Consider the following 19,130-nt stretch of genomic DNA (forward strand, 5'->3'; position numbering starts at 1 on the left):
CAACATGTTTTATTCCCCTTGTGAGGTCAGAAAATGAAATCCACTTCATTGAAACATCCAAGGTAAAGTGTGTGTGTGTGTGTGTGTGTGTGTGTAGGAGGAGGAGGATGATTTTCAAATTAAAACTGAAAGCTAGCACAGAAAGTCAAGGGCCACCCCACTCCAATCCCACCCCCAAGTTCTTACACCCAATTCTCCACTCACATAGTTAACAGGCATCTCAGATATATATCTTCAAAACGGATCCCTAATCTGCTCCTGCCACAGCATTTTCCATCTCAGTTCTGGCAAATCCATCCTTCTGGTAATTCAAATCAGAAACCCCAGCATCACCCTTGACTACTCCTTTCTTATACCCAGCATCTAATCCATCAGCAAATCTTATCACTTTACCTTCAAAATAATCCAACAGTCAGCTAATCCAGGCCACCAGCCAACTGTCTCCCTGGGACAATTGCAGGCACCCAATTTGTCTCCCAGCCGGCACTCCTGCTGCACTACCTGCAAAACACACATGATCATGGCAGCTACAGAATGATCGGCTAAGTGGTGAGTCAGATCATGCCATTTCTCTGCTAAAACTTCCAGATGGGTTCTGTGCTCATTTTGAATAAAATCTAAACTATTTGTCCCCCATCACAGCCCACCCCTCCTGACTGCTTCTCTGACCTCATTTACCTTTCACCTGAGAGCTTATGTAAAGTTCACCTGCCATTCCCTGCTCCTAGAGATTCTAATTCAGTAAAGCCCTGGGCTGGGTCTGGAGGTGTGGGGGCTTTTGTGTTGCTACAAGTCCCACATGTGATTTTGATGCACTGCCCAGGTTTGCAAACAATTGCTCCCAACACCTGGCCTGGGTTCTGGCACAGACATAAATGTCTGCTGAGTCAGCATCTCATCTTCCCTCTGTGCTTGTGTTTTTTAGGGTGGCACAGAAAGTGGGAGGGGAGTGGGATTACTTATGAATTCCTATAGTGAAATCTGATTATATAAAGGTCGTCACTTGTGTAATACTGGGGGAGATCTTCTGAGGAGTGTAATTAGCGTCAGCTCACTTTGCAGAAGGAGGGATGTTCTGCCCCTGTTGGCTAACATGCCTGCCTCTCAGTGGGATGCCTGGGAGGCTGTTTGGTGACCGAATCCTTCACTTTCATTTAATGGTGACAGCCCCTAGCAGCACACAGTGTTTCTGCCCAGCTTCCATGCTGATAATGAAGGCAGCTTCACAAGAACCCTTGTACAAACTGTACCTGCCACAGAGCCTGCCCGCCTGACTTGTGTCATTTTAACTTGACCCTTCACAGTGCCAAAGCCACCTTGCCTGCTGTCCCTTCTTGCCCACTGCCATTCTTGGGGCTGCCTGCCCCTGAGACGCAAGCACCAGCTTCTTCCCTCCCTCACCCCTACTCCTCGACTTGGTCCTGGAAGCCCCTGCCCACCTACCACCAGCTCCTTCACCTGTCCCTGTGACAGGCTCTGAGCTGGAGTTCTGAAGAGTGTCTATTAGAACAGGGGTCCCCAACCTCCGGGATCTAATGCCTGAAGATCCGAGGTGGAGCTGATGCAATAATAATAGAAATAAAGTGCACAATAAATGTAATGCACTCGAATCATCCAAAAACAATTCCACCCTCCACCCGCTCCCCCCACCCCAGTCTATGGAAAAATTATCTTCCATAAAATCAGTCCCTGGTGCCAAAAAGGTTAGGTATTACTGTATTAGGACATTTTTGTTGTAAGAAACAGAAATTGGCTATTGTAAGCAGAAGAGGAATTTCTTCATATGCCTTATGGAAGCCCATAGAATGGACATGAAGCCTGGAGAACCAGGCTCGGGAAAAGCCTGGAATTGGGACAACCCTGAGGTGAGGGACTTGGGAGCAGGAACTGATGAACGATCCCTTTGGGAGCGCACCTTCAGGATGCAGTGGTGAGTGTAGTTTCCCTTCTCGTGTCCCTCAACACTGAACAGCCATGGAGAAAAGATTTCCTCACAAACTCACCGCTCATCTAGGGGGAGCACTGAGCATCCTGACTGTCCATCACACCAAGACTGCAGACCACATAGCCGAGAAACTTTCTCAAGATGAAATGTGGGCTCTGGAGGCAGGCTGCCTGGGTTTGTATCCCAGCTCGCCCTTGATCCACGGTGTAGCTTTGAGCAAATTTTTATTTTTGTCTGGACCTCAGTTTTCTCATCTGAAAAATGGGAATAATAATAATATCTACTTCATTAATTAAACAGACATATGTAAAGCATTTAAAATAGTGCCAGGCATACAGTAGGCACTCAGTTCAATGTAATCAGTAGTAAGACCAAAAGGAGGGGTGTGGAGGTGGGGTGCTGGAAAGGCAGGGAGTCACGTGCTCTCTCCCTCTCCCCACCCCTGACTCAGGTTTCCATTTGATTGTTACCCTCTCCAATGTGGAAAGTGCCTAGTCAGGAGGAAAGAAGTCTTGGGAGCTTTCTGGCCTGCAGGTCTCACTGGTACAGAGGGACAGGTCAGGAAAAAATATTGATCAAGAGCTTTAGATTTAACTTGACCCTGTTTAAATTATGGCTCTGCTAAAAAGAGCTGTATGACTGGGTTCGTTTTTGAGTGTCTCTGAGCTGTGCAGGAAGCAGGATAATAAAAATCTACTTCTTAGGGTTGTTAGGAGGGTTCACTCATTCAAGTAAAGAACAGTTATTGAGCTGGCTGGAATCAGACACTGTTCTAGTGCTGGGATGACAGCTTAAATCAAAGAGATATCTCCCTGCCCCCATGTGACTGGGCATACCTGAGTCCAAGCATCATTCAGAGTTGTATAATTACAGAGTAATAAGGGCTCTGGAGAAACTGCCTGCTCAGGGAGCTGTGAGATATGAGGGGATCTGACTTTAAGCTGAGAACTGAAGTTTGACCAGGAATGAGCTAGGCCAAAGTTGAGGGAGGGGAAAGCATTCCAAGCAGAAGAATCACATGTGCAGAACCCCACAGTGGGAAGCATCATGCATCTGGAGGCTGTGGAAGGGCCAATGCCACCCCCATTTAGGGAAGGATGGGGGATCGAGGTGGGAGGCTGGCGAGTTGAGGGGCCAGATCCTGTGAGGCCGGATAGTTCAGGGTGAGGATTCAGGGGATTCAGGTCTTCATTGTGAGACTGATGGGCCCCTCTTAAAAGACTTAATCACAAGTGTCTTTATATTTTCACAATGTCAGGTTGGCTGCCGGGAGGAGAAAGCCTGGAAGTTAGTAAGAGAGGATGCAGCAGTCCAGTAACAAGACTGCGACAGCCATCAGGCTTAGGGATAAAGGCAGCTAGGACTACAGCAGAGACAGCAAGGTTGGAGACCAGTAGATGGATTTAAGAGGTATTACGAACAGAGGAGCCTGACAGGCTACAGTCCCTGGGGTTGCAAAGAGTCCGACACAACTAAAGCAACTTAGCACACATACATATATGTGGAATCTAGAAAAATGGTACAGATGAACCTATTTTGCAAGGCAGAAATAGAGATGCAGATGTAGAGAATAGATGTGTGGACATGGGGGGGGCGGTTGGGAGAAGGGGAGTGATGGGATAAATTGGGAGATTGGGAGCAGCATATATACACTGCTATCGTGGCTCAAATGGTAAAGAATCCACTGGAAATACAGGAAACCCAGGTTTGATCCCTGGGTTGAGAAGATCCCCAGGAGAAGGGAATGGCTACCCACTCCAGTATTCTTGCCTGGAGAATTCCATAGAGAAGCCTGGTGGGCTAGAGTCCATGAGGTTGCGAAGAGTCAGACCCGACTGAGTGACCAACACTGACATGTGTAAAACAGATAGCTACACTGTTTACCATATACACAATGGAATATTACTCAGCCATTAAAAAAAAATACGTTTGAATCGGTTCTACTGAGATGGATGAAACTGGAGCCCATTATACAGAGTGAAGTAAGCCAGAAAGAAAAACAACAATACAATATACTAATGCATATATATGGAATTTGAAAGATGGTAACGATAACCCTATATGCGAGACAGAATAAGAGACACAGATGCATAGAACAATTTTATGGACTCTGAGGGAGAAGGTGAGGGTGGGACGTTCTGGGAGAATAGCATTGAAACATGTATATTATCATATGTGAAACAGAACACCATTCCATGTTCGATGCATGGGACAAGGGCTCAGGGCCGGGGCAATGGGATGACCCAGAGGGATGGGATGGGGAGGGAGGTGGGTGGGGGGTCCAGGAAGGGGAACACATGTAAACCCATGGCTGATTCATGTCAATGTATGGCAAAAACTATTACAATATTGTAAAGTAATTAGCCCCCAACTAAAATAAATAAATTTATAAAAAAATAAATAAACAAATAAATTTTAAAAAAATAGATAAGAAGAAATAAAAAAAAAAAAAAACAGATAGCTAGAGGGAAACTGCTGTAAAGCACAGGGAGCTTAGTTTGGTGCTCTGTGGGGACCTAGAGAGTTGGGATGGGGTGGGTGAGTGGGAGGTCCAAGAGGGAAGGGATATATGGATACACACAGCTAATTCATATCATTGTACAGCAGAAACTAATACAATATTGTAAAGCAGCTGTACCCCACATTTTTTTAAAAAGGGGTATTTTGGAGTTAAGGGCTTAGGATTTAGTGATGGATTAGGACACAGAGGTGAAGGATTGACCACCAAGGCTGGTTTCTGATTTCTGCAGGATTTCTGGTGATTCTATAGTAGAACAGGCAGCATCACCACTCCTGGAGAGAGAGATCTAGGGCCAGGAGGGCTGTGAGCTTAGTGGGGGATGTGTTGCTCTGGAGGTTCCTTTGAGATATCACATGTCAAGGTCAAACAGACAGCTAGCTAGGAGGGTCTGGAGGCCAAAGGGCAAGTCTGGGCTGGAGGCATAAACTCGGGCCTCACAGGCAGTAAAGCAGGTCAAGAGCCCTGAGATGAACAGGCTGAAGGGCAGGACTCAGACAGTGCAGGGAAAGCTCTGAGGAAATGCCGCCACATTACAAAGACTTAAACCATTGCTCTGTGTGTGTGTGTGTGTGTGTGTGTGTGTACCTGCAGCAAAATCTCCCCTGACAAGGCTGCTGCTATGATTGGCTTCTGATTGGGTGGGCTTCACCTCATATTGAGACTTATTTGTTTGATTAGCTCCTGTTGCTGCTGCTGCTAAGTCGCTTCAGTCGTGTCCGACTCTGTGCAACCCCATAGACGGCAGCCCACCAGGCTCCTCTGTCCCTGGGATTCTCCAGGCAAGAATACTGGAGTGGGTTGCCATGTCCTTCTCCAATGCATACATGCATGCTAAGTCGCTTCAGTAGTGTCCGACTCTGTGCGACCCTATGGACAGCAGCCCGCCAGGCTCCTCTGTCCACGGGATTCTCTAGGCATAAATACCGGAGTGGGTTGCCATTTTCTTCTCCACGATTAGCTCCTATTGTCACCTAATAAAGTTTAAGACCAACAAGGGGCTAGTTTATGATGAGGTGGATGTGGGGGAGAGGGGAGGGAGATGACAGAGGCATAGAAGGGAGTCATGTTAAGCTCCTCTCACCTACACCCCAACATACAAACAATTCAGACCTGACACTTTGATTGGCCTTAATTTCTTTCTTTCTAAAGCCTTCCCTGGAAGAATTACAAGCCCAGCTTCCCTTGACAGTACCAGGGGGAGGACAGTATTGGCGATGGCATAAAAGTGGAGGACAGAGGGAAGAGCAAAAAGGCAGAGCATTTATCCCGAGCAGAGTCCTGGAACACCAGCCACCTTCTGAGCAAGACACAGAGAAACCAAGGGCTTTAAAAATAGAACTGCTTCACTGCTTCAGGCGGGCAAACAACCCAGACTAAAGCCAACCTTCTTGATTGTAAGTAGCTGATCCCCACTGAGGCAGAGGGCCCCCTGAGCACCAGAGAGGGAATTGGACAGAAGTGGGGGTGCATAACTGGACTATGGGCCTGGGGCTTTGTCCAGAGTGATCAAACTGTTCCCTGCCTCTGAAGAGAGACCCCAGATAACAGAATACAAGGAGACTTATTTGCAGATAGCAGTCTCCAGAGAAGTGCAATAGGACAGGCTGTTTCTGGAACAGATCAGAACATCTGTATACGAGCACAGCTGGTTGTCTTCAAACAGTTTCTAGAAGATGCAACTCCCCTTCTCAGAGGATCTCAGGGTTACAAAGTTAAGAACGGCAGGTGTGCTCTGGGGAGGCTTAGGGTCTGGTGGGGGATAGGTATGGGGAAATGCCCTCAGGGCCATGGAGGAGGAGGTACCAAGTCCCATAGGATCTTGGAGGAAGCACAGGGCTTCAGGAGAGAGGTAAGTTTGTTTTTATTAGACTTGATTTTTTAGAACAGCTTTAGATCTGGGGCTTCTCAGGTGGTACTGTGGTAAAGAATCCACCTACCAATGCAGGAGATGCAAGACATGTGGGTTTGATCCCTGGGTCAGGAAGATCAGTAGGAAATGGCACCCCACTCCAGTATTCTTGCCTGGAAAATTCCATGGGCAGAGGAGCCTGGTGGTCTACAATCCATGGGCCCACAGATCTAGAGAAAACTTGAGAATATAGTACAGAGAATGCCCCCATATGCCCTTGTCCAGTTTCCACTATTACTAACATCTTACATTAGTGTGGTACATTTATTATAATTAGTAAATTGATATTCACACAGTATTACTAACTGATCTTAATGTTTCATTCAGATTTCCTTAGTATCTACCTAATGTCAGGATCTCATCCAGAATGACACATAATATATATTCAGTAGTCATGTTTTCTTAGTCTTCTCCTGCTACAATAGTTTCTCAGACTTTCCTTCTTTTTGATGATCTTGACAGTTTTAAGGAGTACTGGTGAGGTATTTTGTAGAATGCCCTTATTCCAGAATTTGTCTGGTGTTTTTCTCGTGACGGGAGTAGAGTTGTGGGTTTTGCGGAGGGGGAAGTAAAACAACTTTTTCATCACGTTATATCAAGGATATATACCATCAACTTGATTTATCACTGTTGCTACCGACCTGAGTGGGCTGGTTGAGGCAGAGTTTGTCAGGCTTCTCCATGGTAAAGTTGATCTTCCCACTCCCCTTGCCACACTGCATTCTTTGGAAGGAAGTCAACATGTGCAGCCCACATTGAAAGGGTGGGAGTTATTCTTTCTCGCCTTGAGAGCTCAGTATCTATATACATTTTTTGAAATTCCTCTGACACAGAGATTTCCCTCATTTACCTATTCAATCATTTATGTGTATCACTATGGACTCATGTCCATCCTAAAGGAGATCAGTCCTGAGTGTTCACTGGAAGGACTGAGGTTGAAGCTGAAACTTCAATACTTTGGTCACCTGATGCGCTGAGCTGATTCATTTGAAAAGACCCTGATGCTGGGAAAGATTGAAGGAAAGATTGAAGAGAAGGGGATGACAGAGGATGAGATGGTTGGATGGCATCACCGACTCAATGAACATGAGTTTGAGTGGACTCCGGGAGTTGGTGATGGACAGGGAGGCCTGGCAAGCTGCAGTCCATGGGGTCGCGAAAAGTCAGACACGACTGAGTGACTGAACTGAACTGAACTGAACTGATGGACTCATGGGTACTTATTTTATAGTTTGGGTTATAATCCAATGCTACTTTATTTTGTTGCCCAAATTGTTTCAGCTCTAGACATTAGGAGCTCTTTCGGTTGGCTCCTATCTCTTTGACATAACCTCTTTAATGCAGTTTTTCCTTTTTTTTAACTTTCTTGATTTTTTGGCCCTACAAGATACTCTTGGGGACACTACTTGCCCCAGTCCTAGAATCAGACATTTCTTTAAGGAACGCTGCTTTCTTCTGTTGGAAAATGGCATCCAAACCAAGATCTATACTAGGTGTGCTCATTGCTGCTGGTGAGGGTGGTGGGTGGGGGTGGTGGTCATTTCTTCTAGGGCTTCTTGGCTGACAGAACAAGAAAATGTATGAGGTATGCTAACTCATATATATACAGACATCTGTAAGTATTTCTATATGTAACCATCTGTATCTATATCTATATTAAACTAAAGATGAGTTCATACTGACATCTCCAACTCTAACTCATTACCACATAGATCACTGTGGCCTCCTCCCTGTAAATTCCCACTCTAACAGAGTGAAATCTGGCTCCCAACATCTATATTCTGACTTGTTCAATCCCAGGATACATTCATAGCGACTTCAGAATTACTAACTTACAACACTCCTATAAGAAGTAACTTTATTGAGTAAAGTGCTTATGTGAAGTTCCTTCTGCCTTTCGAATTACAGATGCCCTAGGTCAGCATCTTTCCTCTGTACCCTCTTCCCCGAGACTGTGCTATCCATTTATACTACAGGTAGAATACAAGAGAGAATCTCCCTGTCTTTTCATTCTGTTAATAGCATCTTTTGCAGAGCATAAGTTTTAAACTTTAATAAAGTCCAACTTACCTTTTTTTTTCTTTTATGGCTTGTGTATTTAAAAACTCTATATTCCATTCCATGCTCCCCTAACAACCTGATTAAAAAAAACTTGCATACATTAAGGTTCACTCTTTGTGCTGTAAATTTCTATGGGTTTTTAAAAATGCATGATGTCATGTATCCACTGTTAAAGTATGACACAGAATAGTTCCACTGCTCTAAAAATCTACTGTGCATTGTATATTAATTCATTCCCCCCCTACTCTCCCTTAAACCCTGGCAAACATTGACCCTTTTTCTATTTCTATAGTTTTGTTATTTACAAAATACTATAAAATTGGAATCATACAGTTTGTGGCCTTTTCAGACTGGTTTCTTTCACTTAACAATATGTTTTTAAGATTCTATGTCTCTTCATGCTTAATAGCCTATTTCTTTTTATTGATGAATAAAATACTTCACTGCATGGATGTATCAGTTTCTCTCTTCATCTACTAAAGGGCATCTTGGTTGTTTTTAGTTTTGGGCAGTTATGAATAAAGCAGCTATATACACTCATATGCAGGTTTTTGTGTTGATTTAAGTTTTCACATTAGTTGGGTAAATATCCAGGAGGGCAATCGACAGATCATATGGTAAGATCATGTTTAGTCTTGTAAGAAACTGCCAAGCCTTCTTCTAAAGGGGCTGCACCATTTTGCATTCTCACCAACAATGAAAGAGTTCTTACTGCTCTGCATCATTACTAATCTTTGGTGTGGCTAGTTTTTTGAATTTTAGCTATCCTAAGAGTTTTGTAATGGTACACTATTGTTTTAATTTGCAATTCCATAGTGGGAAATGATGTTGAACATTTTTTTAATATGCTTATTTGCCATTTGTATATTTTCTTTTTTTCCGTTTGTTGAACACTTCATTGGAATTTCTCTTTTCCATACACATGCTCATAAGAAAACTTTATTCCTTTCTGATGTCATACTATTTTTCTCCATTTCTTATGGGGGCATGTCCTTTGAAAATCTTCCCAGTAGAATGACATAGTTATCTCTGGGAAACTTTAATATTTTTTTTTACTTTTATTACTTCATAAAAGTTTTAGCTTATCTTTTTCTTTTTTAAAAAAAGTCATCCACCACACCATTTAAATAATAGATATTTGCCTTCTGCTTCTGACTTACATTGTGACCATACTACACATTCTAGGTCTAGCATATTGTGGAATTCAGCAGTTTTGTCTTTCTTGTGGCTGCCTAGTTTTCCATTGAGGATGCATTTATCTGTCTTTAAATTTTTAATTTTTAATTTATGAAAGTATAATAATACATCTGCAGGAGACTTGGAAAATACAGAACAATGTTACAGGTAGCTCCACTATATAATTATTTTTTAAGTAGATAAAGATTTTAGTTGGAGTTTCGATATCAAGTTCTCAAAAATTAATAGAATGAATGGGCAGGAAAGTAGAAGTATATAGCAGATCTGAAAAGCACTATGAACCAATTCAACACAATTAAAATTTATACATTTTTCACACAATAGCAGGATATAAATTCAATTCAAGTTCCCATAGACTATAAATCAGGAGACACTGGAACATATCAAGAGACATAAACTGAGGTGCAAAAATTTTGTGGTCTAAAGGTACTGAAATCATACAGAGTCTGTTCTATTAAAACTGTGGAATTATGTTAGAAATCAATATCTAACACTATTTGAAAATAACCCATATATTTTCAAGTGCAATGTAACATTTACCAAGACAGATCTTTGACTTTGCCATTGGAAGCCTCAATAAAATTAAAAAACACAAAGGATGATTACAGAGAAGAAAGTATTTAAATGAGAAATTAATATCAAAATGAGAAATTAATATGAAAGATACTTTAAAAACCCGATGTATTTGGAAGTTAAATATTCACTTTTAAAAGATGGGTGTATCTATATCACTATTTACAATATCTAGATCATGGAAGCAACCTAGATGTCCATCGGCAGACAAATGGATAAGGAAGTTGTGGTACATATACACAATAGAATATTACGCAGCTATGAAAAAGAATACATTTGAGTCAGTTCTAAGGAGGTGGATGAAACTGGAGCATATTACACGGAGTGAAGTAAGTCAGAAAGAGAAACACCAATACAGTACATTAATGCACATATATGGAATTTAGAAAGATGATAACGATGATCCTATTTGCAAGGCAGCAAAAGAGACACAGATGTAAAGAACAGACTTTTGGACTATGTGAGAGAAGGCGAGGGTGGGATGATTTCAGAGAATAGCATTGAAACATGTATATATGTAATATAGATGACCAGTGCAAGTTCGATGCATGAAGCAGGGGACTCAAAGTAGGTGATCCGGCACAACCCAGAAGGATGGGGTGGGGAAGAAGGTGTGAGGGGGGGTTCAAGATGGGAGGACACAGGATGGGAGGGCACATGTATACCTGTGGGTGATTCATGTTGATGTATGCAAAACCACCACAACAATGTAAAGTAATTCACCTCCAATTCAAATCAATAAATTGATTTAAAAAAAGATGGGTGTATCTAAGAAGCCATACAAGAAAATTAGAAAACACTTGTAACAGAATAAAACGAAAAGAGAATTTACCAGAATTTGTTGCATGCAGATGAAGCTGGTCAATGCAACTAAATTCAATGTGGAATCTTGAATAAGGTATGAAAACAAATAATGGATACTAACATAAGATTTTGTGAAGTTTGAACAAAATCTGTACTTTATTTAATCGTACTGTATCACATATTAATTTCCTGTTCTTTTCTACATTTCTTCATGTTCTCAGAATTGGATTAAAAGTTCCAAGACTCATTCAATTAAAAAAAAAATCACTAAAATAAGCATTCTAGACTTCTAGCAGTAATACTAGATGCCAGAATAAATGGAACTGTATCAAGTTTTCAGTTGAGTATAAATTAGAAATCTAGCATTCTATTCATACTTAGTCAAACAAGTGGAACCAAAATGTCATAAAATTTTAGCTAAGTAAAAATTCATAAGTTTTCTAAAATATATATATTTTACATACTATATAAAGTTCCCTGGTGGCTCCAATGGTAAAAAATTTGCTTGAATGCAGGAGATCTGGGTTCGATCCCTAGCTCGGGCAGATCCCTTGGAGAAGGGAATGGCAAACCACTCCAGTATTCTTGCCTGGAGAATTCCATGGACAGAGGAGCCTGGTGGGCTACAGTTCATGGGGTTGCAAAGAGTTGGACATGACTGAGTGACACACACACACACGTATACTATATATGTGTCTGTATGTATGTATACACAAACTTTCCTACTAAACTTGAAAAAGGCTTGAGAAAGAACAAGAACAAAAAAAAAGACATAAAAATTGGAAAACAAACTGAATGAAATGGGAGCACTGAATATGAAATAGAAAAAGTGAAACAAACTAGATATAAGTAAAAGATCATCATGGAGTCTACTTGTTTTAAACATGGCTGCTCATTAGAATCACATCTGGAGCTTTGGCAAAAAACCAAACAAACAAACACAAAAAAACCCCAATATCTGAGCAATTGTATTCTTCAAAAAATTCCAAGATAATTCTAATGTTGTTGTTCAGTCGCTGAGTCGTGTCTGACTCTTTGTGACCCCATGGACTGCAGCATGCCAGGCTTCCCTGTCCTTCACTGTCTCCCCAAGCTTGCTCAAACTTATGTCCATTGAATCAATGATACCATCCAACCATCTCATTCTCTGTTGTCCCCTTCTCCTCCTGCCTTCAATCTTTCCCAGCATCAGGATCCTTTCTAATGAATGAGTTCTTCGAATCAGGTGGCCAAATTACTGGAGCTTCAGCTTCAGCATCAGTTCTTCCAATGAATATTCAGGACTGCTTTCCTTTAGGATTGACTGGTTGGATCTCCTTGCAGTCCAAGGGAACTCTCTAGAGTCTTCTCCAACAACACAGGTCAAAAGCATTAGTTCTTCGACACTCAGCTTTCTTTATAGTCCAACTCTCACATCCATACATGACTACTGGAAAAACCATAGCTTTGACTAGACGGACCTTTGTTGGCAAAGTAATGTCTCTGCTTTTTAATATGCTGTCTAGATTGGTCACAGCTTTCTTCCAAGGAGCAAGCGTCTTTTAATTTCATGACTTCAGTCACCATCTGCAGTGATTTTGGAGTCCCCCAAAATTAAGTCTGTGATTTACCATTGTTTCCCCATCTATTTGCCATGAAGTGATGGGACCAGATGCCATGATCTTAGTTTTGTGAATGTTGAGTTTTAAGCCAACTTTTTCACTCTCCTCTTTCACTTTCATCAAGAGGCTCTTTAGTTCCTTTTTGCTTTCTGCCATAAGGGTGGTGTCATCTGCATATCTGAGATTATTGATATTTCTCTCAGCAATCTTGATTCCAGCTTGTGATGCATCCAACCCGCATTTTGCATGATGTACTCTGCATATGCATTAAATAAGCAGGGTGACAATATACAGCCTTGATGCACTCCTTTCCTGATTTGGAACCAGTCTGGTGTTCCTTGTGCAGTTCTAACTGTTGCTTCTTGACCTGCATACAGATTTCTCAGGAGGTAGGTAAGGTGGTCTGATATTCCCATCTCTTGAAGAATTTTCCTCAGTTTGTTGTGATCCACACAAAAGGGTTTAGCATAGTCAGTAAAGCAGAAGTAGGTGTTTTTCTGGAACTCTCTTGCTTTTTTGATCATCCAACAGGTGTTGGCAATTTGATCTCGGGTTCCTCTGCCTTTTCTAAATCCAGCTTGAACATCTGGAAGTTCACAGTTTACATACTGTTGAAGCCTGGCTTGGAGAATTTTGAGCATTACTTTACTAGCATGTGAGATGAGTGCAATTGTGTAGTAGTTTGAACATTCTTTGGCATTGCCTTTCTTTGGGGTTGGAATGAAAACTGACCTTTTCCAGTCCTGTGGCCCCTGCTGAGCTTTCCATATCTGCTGGCATATTTAGTGCAGCACTTTCACAGCATCATCTTTGAGGATTTGAAATAGCTCAACTGGAATTCCATCACCTCCACTAGCTTTGTTCATAGTGATGCTTTCTAAGGCCCACTTGACTTCACATTCCAGGATGTCTGGCTCTAGGTGAGTGATCACACCATCGTGATTACATGGGTCATGAAGATCTTTTTTTGGATAGTTCTTCTGTGTATTGTTGCCACCTCCTCTTAATATCTTCTGCTTCTGTCAGGTCCATACCATTTCTGTCCTTTATTGTGCCCATCTTTGCATGAAATGTTCCCTTGGTATCTCTAATTTTCTTGAAGAGATCTCTAGTCTTTCCCATTCTATTATTTTTATCTATTTCTTTGCATGGATCACCGAGGAAGGCTTTCTTATCTCTCCTTGCTATTCTTTGGAACTCTGCATTCAAATGGGTATATCTTTCCTCTTCCCCTTTCCCTTTTTCTTCTCTTCTTTTCTCAGCTATTTGTAAAGCCTCCTCAGACAACCATTTTTTCCCTTTTTGCATTCCTTTTTCTTGGGGATGGTCATGATCACTGCCTCTTGCACAATTTCATGAACCTCCATCCCTAGTTCTTCAGGCACTCTGTCTATCAGAGCTAATCCCTTGAATCTATTTGTCACTTCCACTGTATAATCATAAGAGATTTGATTTAGATCATCCCTGAATGGTCTAGTGGTTTTCCCTACTTTCTTCAGTTTAAGTCTGAATCTGGCATTAAGGAGTTCATGATCTGAGCCACAGTCAGCTCCTGGTCTTATTTTTGCTGACTGTATAGAGCTTCTCCATCTTTGACTGCAAAGAATATAATCAACCTGATTTTGGTGTTGACCATCTGGTGATGTCCATGTGTAGAGTCTTCTCTTGTGTTGTTGGAAGAGAGTGTTTGCTATTGATTCCTTCTAGTGTATTGTTCATCTCTGTTTGTTCAGTCTCCTGTGGGATCACTACTTCTTTCCCCTGGGTCCCGGTTTGCACAAGATTTTGTTTGTCCCCTCCAAGAGTGGAGTCTTGGTTTCCCCCAGTCCTGTGGAAGTCCTGTAGTCAAATCCCGCTGGTTTTCAAAGTCAGATTCCCTGGGGATTCCTGGTCTCTTTGCTGGATCTCCAGGCTGGGAAGCCTGATGTGGGGTTCAGAACCTTCACAAAGTGAGAGAACTTCTTTGGTATTATTGTTCTCCAGTTTGTGGGTTGCCTACCTGGAGGGTATGGGTTTTCATTTTATCGTGATTTGTGCCCCTCCTACCATCTCATTGCAGCTTCTCCTTTGTCTTTGAATGTGGAGTATCTTTTTTTTTTGGTGGATTCCAGTATCCTCCTGTCAATGGCTATTCAAGAACTAGTTGCAACTTTGGTTTCATGTTTTCTTTAATGAGGTATCTATTCAGATAATTTGCCCATTTCAAGTTTAGGTTATTTGTCGCATTATTGTTAAGTTTAAAAACTTTATGTATTTTGGTTACAAGGTCTTTATCAGATATGTGTTGAAAATATTTTCTCCCAGTCTGTGCCTTGTCTTTTCATTTTGTTAATAGTATCTTTTGTAGAGCATAAGTTTTAAACTTTAATGAAATCCAACTTACCATCTTTTTCTTTTATGGATTGTGCTTTCAGTTCAGTTCAGTTCAGTTGCTCACTCGTGTCCGACTCTTTGCAACCCCATGAATTGCAGCACGCCAGGCCTCTCTGTCCATCACCAACTCCCGGAGTCTACCCAAACCCATGTCCATCGAGTCGGTGATGCCATCCAACCATCTCATCCTCTGTCGTCCCCTTCTCCTCCCGCCCCCAATCCTACCCAGCATTAGGGTCTTTTCCAATGAGTCAACCCCTCGCATGAGGTGGCCAAAGTATTGGAGTCTCAGCTTCAACATCAGACCTTCCAATGAACACCCAGGATTGATATCTTTTAGGATGGATTGATTGGCTCTCCCTGCAGTCCAAGGGACTCTCAAGAGTCTTCTCCAACACCACAGTTCAAAAGCATCAATTCTGCGGCGCTCAGCTTTCTTCACTGTCCAACTCGCACATCCATACATGACCACTGGAAAAACCATAGCCTTGACTAGACGGACTTTTGTCGGCAAAGTAATGTCTCTGCTTTTAAATATGCTATCTAGGTTTAGGAGCTATGTTTAAAAACTCATCACCAAACCTATGGTCACTTAGATTTTCTTCTCTGTGGTTTCTTTTTTGAGGAAATTTTATAATTTTTACACTTTATATTTAGGTTTATAATCTATTTTGGAAAAGGTGTAAAGTCTATGTCTAGATTTTTTTTTTTGCATCTGGATGTTGAATTGTTCCAGGACCATTTGTTGAAAAGGCTATCTTTACTGACTTGGCTTTACTTCTTTTATAAAGAACTGTTGGCTATATTTGTGTCGGTCTATTTCTAGGCTCTTTATTCTGTCCCATTAATCTATGTGTCTATTCACTCACCAATACCACATTGCCTTCATTTTTGTAGCTTTATAGTAAGTCTTGAATTTGAGTAGTGTCAGTTCTCCAACTGTGTTCTTTTCAGTATTATGTTGGCTATTCTGGATCTTTTGCCTGTTCATATAGAAGCAGTTTATCAATATCTACAAAATACTTGCTGAAATTTTGATTGAGATTTCATTGAATATGTAGATCATGTTGGGAAGAATTAATGTCTTAATAATATTGAGTTTTTCAATCCATGTAGATGGAATATTCATTTATTTAGATCTTTGATTTCTTTCATCAGAATTTTATAGTTTTATAAACAGATACTACATATGTTTTATTAGATTTATACTCAAGTATTTTTTGACTGCTTTTAAAATGGTATATGGTTTTAACATGGGCTTCCCACTTGGCTCAGTGGTAAAGAATCCACCTGCCAATGCAGGAAATGTAAGAGACCCGGGTTCAATCCCTGGGTTGGGAAGATGCCCTGGAAAAGGAAGAGGTAACCTACTCCAGTATTCTTTCCTGGAAAATTCTATGGACAGAGAAGCCTGGTGGACTACAGTCCATGGAGTCGCAAAGAGTCTGATATGACTGAACACAGCAGCAGCGTGTTTTTAGTTTTAAATTCTATTCATTGTTAGTGTAGGGAAAGCAACTGACTTTTGAACATTAACCTTGTAACTTCCAACCTTATGAGTTCCAATGTTTTTTGTATTGATTCTTTGGAATTTTCTACATAAAAATTCATATTGGAAAACAAAGACTATCCTTTCAATCTGCACACCTTTTACTTTTCATTCTTGTCTTATTAAATTCGCTAGGACTACCAGTACAATATTGAACAGAAGTGGTGAGAAGGAATATACTTGCCTTGGCCTCAGTCTTTGGGGGGAAACATCCAATTTCTCACTACTATATATGATGTTAGCTGTAGGATTTTTGTAAATATTCTCTATCAAATTGAGAAAGTTCCGCTTTATTCCCAGTGTGCTGAGAGTTTTTATTGTGAATGGGTGTTGGATTTGTTGATTGCTTATTCTGGATCGATTGATATGGGTATATAATTTCTCTTTAACCTGTTGAAGTGATGGATTATTTTAATTCACTTTTGAATGTTGAAACAGCTTGCACACCTGGAATAAATGTTACTTGACCATGGCCTACAATGCTTTTTATACATTGTTGGATTTGATTTTCTAATACTTTGTTGAAGAATTTTTATCTATAAAAATTATAGATTTTATCTATAAAATTTTATCTATGCTCATGAGAGTTATTGGTCTTTGGTCTTTTTTGTAACGTCTGTCTTGGGTTTTAGTATTAGGGTAATAGTGGAAAAGCTGGCTTGAAACTCAACATTCAAAAAACTAAGATCATGGCATCTGGACCCATCATTTCATGGGAAATAGAAGGGGAAAAAGTGGAAGCAGTGACAGATTTTATTTTCTTGGGTTCCAAAATCACTGTGGATGGTAACCGCAGCCAAGAAATTAAGATGCTTGCTCCTTGGAAGGAAAGCTATGACAAACCTAGAGAGTGTATTAAAAAGTAGAGACATCGTTTTGCTGACAAAGGTCTGGATAGCTAAAGCTATGGTTTTTCCAGTAGTTGTGTAAGGATGTGAGAACTGGACCATAAAGAAGTCTGAGGACCAAAGCATTGATGCTTTCAAATTGTGATGCTGAAAAAGACTCTTGAGAATCCTTCAAATTGCAAGGAGATCAAACCAATCAATCCTAAAGGAAATCAACCCTGGCTATTCATTGGAAGGACTGATGCTGAAGCTGAAACTCCGATACTTTGGCCATCTGATGCGAAGAGCCGACTCGTTGGAAAAGACCTTTGATGATGGGAAAGATTGAAGGCAAAAGGAGAAGAAGGCAGCAGAGGATGAGATGGTTGGGTGGTATCACCAATTCAATGGAGATGAATTTGAACAAACTCCAGGAGATAGTGGAGGACAGAGGAGCATGGTGTGCCACAGTCCGTGGTTGTTGTTCAGTCACCCAGTCATATCTAACTCTGCAACCTCATGGACAGCAGTATGCCAGGCTTCCCTGTCCTTCACCATCTCCTGAAGGTTGATCAAACTGATGTCCATTGAGTCAGTGATGCCATCCAACCATCTCATCCTCTGTCATCCCGTTCTCCTCCTGCCTTCAATTTTTTCCAGCATTAGGGTCTTTTCTAATGAGTTGGCTCTTCACATTAGGTGGTCCAAGTATTGGAGCTTCGTCTCCAGCATTAGTCCTTCCAATGAATAATAAGTATTGATTTCTTTTAGAATTTACTGGTTTGATCTCCATGCAGTCCAAGGGACTCTCAAGAGTCTTCTCCAACACCACAGTTAAGAAGCATCCATTTTTCGGTGTTCAGCCTTCTTTATGGTCCAACTCTCAATTCCATCCATGACTACTGGAAAAACCATAGCTTTGACTTACACAGACCTTTGTTGGCAAAGTAATGTCTCTGCTTTTTAATATGTTGTCTAAGTTTGTCAGAGCTTTTTTCCCAAGGAGCAAGAGACTTTTAATTTCGTGGCTGCGGTTACCATCTGCAGTGATTTTGGAGGCTAATAAAACAAAGTCTGTCACTGTTTCTATTTTTCCCCCTTCTATTTGCCATGAAGTGATGGAAGAGGATGCCATGATCTTTGTGTTTTGAATGTTGAGTTGCAAGCTAGCTTTTTCACTATCTTCTTTCACCTTTATCAAGAGGCTCTTGAGTTCCTCTTCACTTTTTGCCATGAGGGTGGTGTCATTTGCATATCTTAGGTTATTGATATTTTTCCTGCCAGTCTTGTTTCCAGCTTGTGCTTTATCCAGCCCACGTTTTGCATGATGTACTCTGCATATAAGTTAAATAAGCAGAGTGATAATATACAGCCTTGATGTACTCCTTTCCCAATTTTGAACCAGTCTGTTATTCCGTGCCCAGTTTTAACTGTTGCTTCTTGATCTGCATACAGGTTTCTCAAGAGGCAAGTAAGGTGGTCTGGTATTCCCATCTCTTTAAGAAATTTCCACAGTTTGTTGTGATCCACACAAAGGCTTTAGTATAGACAATGAAGCAGAAGTACATATTTTTCTGGAATTCTGTTGTGTTTGCTATAATCCAGTGGATATTGACAATTTGATCTCTCGTTTCTCTGTCTTTCCTAAATCCAGCTTGAACATCTGGAAGTTCTTGATTCGTGTACTATTGGAGCCTGACTAGCTTAGAGAATTTAGAGCATTACTTTGCTAGCTTATGAAATGATTGCAATTGTGCAGTAGTTTGAACA

At 41.1% G+C, this 19,130-nt stretch overlaps 1 long non-coding RNA gene across 1 annotated transcript; it reads left to right on the forward strand.

Annotated features, from left to right (window-relative positions):
* The first annotated feature begins 88 nt into the window (after nucleotides 1-88).
* On the forward strand, nucleotides 89-6,671 carry LOC145512186 (uncharacterized). The gene is made up of 3 exons (XR_014058378.1): nucleotides 89-549; nucleotides 3,204-3,355; nucleotides 5,616-6,671. It is a non-coding gene; the product is annotated as an uncharacterized LOC145512186 (long non-coding RNA).
* Nucleotides 6,672-19,130: the final 12,459 nt, after the last annotated feature.

The sequence above is a fragment of the Giraffa tippelskirchi genome, chromosome 7 (genome assembly GCF_054371585.1).
Source record: "Giraffa tippelskirchi isolate mGirTip1 chromosome 7, T2T-mGirTip1v1.2.pri, whole genome shotgun sequence".
In the NCBI taxonomy this organism is placed as follows: Eukaryota; Metazoa; Chordata; class Mammalia; order Artiodactyla; family Giraffidae; genus Giraffa; species Giraffa tippelskirchi.